This window comes from Quercus lobata, chromosome 10 (genome assembly GCF_001633185.2).
Source record: "Quercus lobata isolate SW786 chromosome 10, ValleyOak3.0 Primary Assembly, whole genome shotgun sequence".
Taxonomy (NCBI): domain Eukaryota; kingdom Viridiplantae; phylum Streptophyta; class Magnoliopsida; order Fagales; family Fagaceae; genus Quercus; species Quercus lobata.
In genome coordinates this window covers 40,699,320-40,705,415 of record NC_044913.1, presented here as the reverse complement: position 1 = coordinate 40,705,415, position 6,096 = coordinate 40,699,320, and positions in this window count along the sequence as shown.

Below are 6,096 nucleotides of genomic sequence, written 5' to 3'. Positions count from 1 at the left end.
TCGAATGATTCGCTTAGCAGCAGTCAGGTGAGATTCCTTCGGATTAGCTTGGTATCTGGCACAAACGCCAACACTGAATGCAATGTCCGGTCTACTGGCTGTAAGATAGAGTAAACTCCCAATGATGCTCCTATATAAGGTAGGACTTACTTCTACTCCAAAAGAATCAACATTCAGTTTAGTGGATGAGCTCATGGGAGTGGAGGCATGTTTTTTGGAGTCTAGTCCAAACTTCTTGACAATGTTTCTAGCATACTTCTCTTGTGATACAAATATACCCTCCTTCTGTTGTTTGACTTGAAGACCTAAGAAAAATGTGAGTTCCCCCACCATACTCATCTCAAATTCCTTCTTCATCTCCTTAGAAAATTCAATAGCACGATCTTCAATGGTTGCCCCAAACACTATGTCATCAACATAAACTTGTGCCACAAGGAGATAATCTTCATCATTTTTGACAAACAGAGTTCGGTCGGCATACCCCCTTTTGAATCCTCTATCTAGAAGGTAATGTGTAAGCCGATCATACCAGGCTCTAAGCGCTTGTTTTAAGCCATAAAGGGCTTTCTTCAATCTCAATACATGATCTGAAAAGTGCGGATCCTCAAATCCTTTTGGTTGCTCAACAAACACTTCTTCATTTAGATATCCATTCAGAAATGCACACTTTACATCCATTTGATAGAGTTTGAAATTCAAAGTGCATGCAATGGACATGAGAATTCGAATGGATTCGAGTCTTGCCACAGGAGCGAAAGATTCATCAAAGTCTACTCCTTCTACTTGAGTGTATCCTTGAGCTACTAACCGAGATTTGTTTCGAATTATCTCTCCATCTTCATCAGTTTTGTTTTTGAAAATCCATTTTGTGCCTATAACATGAACGTTTTCAGGCCTTGGAGCAAGTTCCCACACATCATTCCTCACAAACTGATTCAGCTCTTCATGCATTGACTCAACCCAATTCTCATCTTGAAGGGCCTCTTCAACCCTTTTTGGTTCAAACTGCGCAAGATAGCAGTGATATGTTACATGATTGGCTAACAGGATGTTTCCTTTTCTGAGGCGAAGACCTTCATCTAGAGACCCTATGATGTTGCTTTCCGGATGGTTCTTAATTACTCTTGAAGATGGCTTCTTTGATGTGGAGACTTCATCACTTCGAGAGATAGGAGGATGAACTTTCGGAGGAGTAAGAGGACTTGATGTTCTAGACATCGATCTCGTTTCCATTCTTGGGTTGATGGGAGCCAATTCTTCTTCTGGTGTAGGTTCTTCACCTTCTATATCAAGAGCTTCGACCTCAACATCGGGCTCTTTGGTGCTCGGCCCTTCTCTATCATCAATCATCTCCACCTTAGATAAGGCATCATCAATCTTGACATTGATGGACTCCATCACTATCTTAGTTCTCTTGTTAAAAACTCTATACGCTCGACTCGTAGTAAAGTACCCAAGAAAAATACCCTCATCACTTCTCGCATCAAACTTCCCAAGATTCTCCCGATCATTTAGGATATAGCATTTACTTCCAAACACCCGGAAATACTTCACTCTAGGCTTCTTTCCATTCCAAATCTCATAGGCGGTCTTCTTTGTTCCTACTCGGAAAAATATTCTATTGCCAATGTGACACGAGGTGTTGACAGCTTCTCCCCAAAATTTTTGAGGTATTTGCTTGTTAAGCAACATGACTCTTGCCATTTCCTGAATCACCCGATTTTTCCTCTCTACCACTCCATTTTGTTGTGGAGTTTTGGGGGCTGAAAATTCTCTTTTGATTCCATTCTTTTCACAGAAAGACTCAAATCTTGCATTCTCAAATTCCCTCCCATGATCACTTCTAATTTTGGCAATAGGGACCCCTTTTTCGTTTTGTAGTTTCTTGCATAGAATCTCCAACCTCTCACATGCTTCTGATTTTTCTCTAAGGAATTCAACCCAAGTGTATCTTGAGTAATCATCCACAATGACCATAATGTATCTCTTTCCCCCTAGGCTTTCAGTTCTGGTAGGCCCCATTAGATCAACATGAAGTAACTCCAAACACCGAGAAGTAGCAATCACATTCACCTTGTGATGACTTGCCTTTGTTTGCTTTCCCATTTGGCATGCACCACAAACGGTCTTCTTCACCTTTCCAAACTTAGGAAGTCCCTCAACTGCTTCAAGTTTGGACACTTTTGCTACTTGTTTGAAGTTGGCATGCCCAAATCTGTGATGCCACAGCTCCAACATATCCACACGAGCACTTCTACACGATATGGGTGCCGTGGGAACTATTCCATAACAGTTATCTGTAGTCCGATTTCCCTCCAAAACCTGAATCCCATCTTCATTGATGATCAAGCATCCCTTCTTAGAGAATTGTACCAGGAAATCATCATCACAAATTTGAGTGATGCTCAGCAGATTTGCCTTCAGCCCTTTTATGTACAACACATCTTTCAACAGCGGTAACCAGGTATCTCAATGGTTCCTTTGCCTAGGACTTGAGCATGACTTCCATCACCAAAGGTCACATAGTCACCAACCTTTTCTTTGAGTGTCTTAAACAGTGACTTATCCCCTGTCATATGGCGAGAACACCCACTGTCAAGATACCACAAACATGCATTAAACACCTTCAATGAGGTATGCACAAATAAGCTCACATGAGACAAACATTCTTGACCTTCAAACAAAAACTCATTATCAGTTTTCATGCTTCTTTCAGATTGACTTTTTATTTTCAGACTCTCAATCATCTCACACAATATTCTATTCTTTCTTTTATATCTCTTAATCAATGATTTAGATTCAGATGTGCTACTGTGTAAGACATGATTCTGATTTTCAAAATATTCCAGCACGTGAACAAATATCCTAGCATGTTTCTTAGTTTTTAACAACTCTACAAGATCATTAGTAAAACACTCTTCAGACATATGCATAGAGTCATTTTCACAAACACTTAAGCTACAATTCAGCATGGTATTTTCCATAACAGCTACCACAGCACAGGGGTCTAGGATCACACTTAGGTAATAAACCACAACAAGTGTACCCGCTCTGATACCAATTGAAAATTCAAATATGTGTATAAACACCCTTGAACGTTTAGACCCCTAAATTACAACTTAACCAATTCAAGCATTATGTCAAACAACTAGTGTGCGGAAAATTAATATAAGCTATAATATGGAATTGGAAAAACTATCTAAGCCAAATTAAAATCACAACCCACAGCAGATAATAAAAGGCAAAGATAAAAGGGAAGGAAGATGCAAACACAAAGACAACATGTGATGTGTTATCGAAGAGGAAACCGAAGCCCTCGACGTAAAACCTCTCCGCCGCCCTCCAAGCGGTAAACAATCCACTAGAAAATATAGTTGGGATACATGGACAACAATAGACCTTCCAAGCCTAATCTACCCAGTGCACCTAAGCCCTCCAAGCTTCTTGCTCCAACGAGGTTACGCCGAACCTTTTTCTTTTCTAGCTTCCCAGATTCCGCTACTAGACCGTAGCATCAACCAATGAAGATTGGTTCCTTCCTAATTACTTCCCAGAAATCCAAACAGCCCTCTCACAGTGATGAATATGGTGAGAACAAGGTTTGGTAAAATGCCTCTCAAGGATTTGACAATGGAGAGGAAGAGAGTTGAGGAATTTGAAGAGACTCTAATGTATAGATTGTGGGTGAATCAATCTTGTTTTTCTTTAGGGTTTCTCTCTCAAAATTCTCTCTTGAAACTCTCTTACATTTGTGGGTAAAAGGGGTATTTATACTGGAGTGAGAGTGGGATGTGAAACGTCAAGATTTACAAAACAGAGGTGGCTCGCGACTTGACTAAGTCGTGAGATCCAGTCGCGAGATAACCATATGGCCAGTTGTCCTGTTTTGTCCTATAGTGCTCCAGCTAGCATGACTGTTCACCTTCCGGCATGCTTGGTACATGTGCTGCGTCTGGCGGCTTGCAGCCGCAAGTCACTCGCGAGGCCAAGCTGCGAGTCTCTGTTTTCTTGCACACTCTTGAGCAAACTTCACTCTATCTCACTCACTAACCTTACAACAAGCCCACCTAAATACAAGATTACTAAATGCTGAAATACAAGCGAATTTGGCACGGAATAAAGCCAATTAGATGGTTGAATAAATTCAACCTTACACATTCTGCTTGGAGGATTTTAAGTGTGACTTTTTTACCTTTCACCCATACTATATATACCGTTATTACCCACAAAAGTAGAAGAGACTATCTAGAGAGAAAAACCCTAGATAGGTTTTTTACAACATAACACACCCATCTTTTAGAAAGAGAGATTCATCCTTAGCGAGAAATCCTTGTAGCCTCTTTTCCTTCCCTCTCCCATTGTCATACCTTGAGAGGAGATTTGTACCCAACCACAACCCACACATTTTCAAAGTGTAGAGAGTATTTTGGAGCTTGAGAAGTTTTGAGGATTTGCCAAAAGAAGCCGATGAGACTTAGCAGATGCAATCAAGCATATTGCGGGATTCGGAAAGCTAGAGAAGACATGACTTCGAGAAGTCCGTTGGTAGTAGGAGCTTGGAGGGCTCAAGTACATTGGATAAACTAGGCTTGGAAGGTCTTTTGTTATTCGTGTACTCTAACTTTATTCTTTAGTGGATCAATTTTGACTTGGAGAGTCGCGGAGAGGTTTTTCGCCGAGCTCTTCGATTTTCTCTTCGATAACACGTCTTGGTGTTATCTTGTATTTGCATCTCTCTTTCCTTTCTCTTGTGCTTTACATTTATTTTTTGTTGGTCATGTTTATGCACTAGAGTAGTATCGGTTCATTGCGCACATTTACACTTGTTCCGCACTTTGATTAAGTAAGAGTAAAAGCAATCTAACTGTAATTTAAAATTTGGGGTCTAAACAAGCTCGTGTGTTTTTAGCACAAATTTGAGCTTTTAGAAGCAAATGAAGGCACCTCCGTTGTCAAAGCCCAAAAATGCAGCTCTATCTATCTATTTAAGTCTCGATGTGTCTGTGTATGAGTGAGGACTCCAGGAAGTCAACTGGAGTGAAATAGAAGAGAAAGAGAAAAGAAAGAGAACTCACCATCGGTGTCACCGCTACAGTGGACCTAATTTTTTTGAGTTGATGGGTGAATGTTCATGATAAGCTACTCGGTTTTAGGTTCATTGAGTTGGGTTTGTGCGCCAAATTTGCCAAATATCACAATTTTGTAGCAAACTTTTAGGAAAAAAACATATTGACAAAGTTATTTAGTTAAGTAGCACATTTTTGGAACTTGAGTTTGAAAAACTCGAGTTCCAATTCAAACTCAAGTTTGGTAAACTCGAGTTCCAAGTAATATGAGCTCCACTGCTTGTGAGCTATTTGGAACTCGAGTTTGACAAACTCGAGTTACAAAAGTGTGCTACGTACATAACTAAATAACTTTGTCATGACGTATTTTTGCTAAAATTGTGCTATTTGGCAAATTTGGCATGGGTTTGTGGATTTTGGGTTTGTCTGTTGTTTTTATTTGCATCTGTGAAACAGTGTTGTGTAAATATGTTGAATTTATGCTTTCATTTTTGGGCAAAAGAGCGACGTTTTTGGGACTGGTTTGGGAAAAAAAATAAAATGTCAGCACGATGATGTGTTACTTGACAGCCAAGACTAACCGCGGGTGTGTTTTTGCTAATGGAACCAAATTTTAGAGTGTAAAATTAAATTTTAGGATGTAAAATCTAAACAACTCTAAATTTTAGGATTGTACTTTTCAATTTACCCTAAATTCTAATCTAATTTGGATTGTAATCTTTGTTTAACAATGTCATATAGGAAGTATTATAAAAGGAGACAAACAAGCATGGGAATATAAGAAAAAGTGAACGATGGATGATTATGAAATTATGGAAAAAAAAATCATAATAATGAATTTATAAACATGCACTAGTATATTAAAATCAATCATTATCTAACCAAGACACCAGAGACTTTACCAATTGAGCTAACTACCCACATTATTTTTTCTTTCTAAATGTTGATATTTGTATCTACTTGGCTTTCAAATAAAAAATGAAAATTGTGAAAATTTAAAAACTTTTGCTTGAGTGACATGTTACACTTT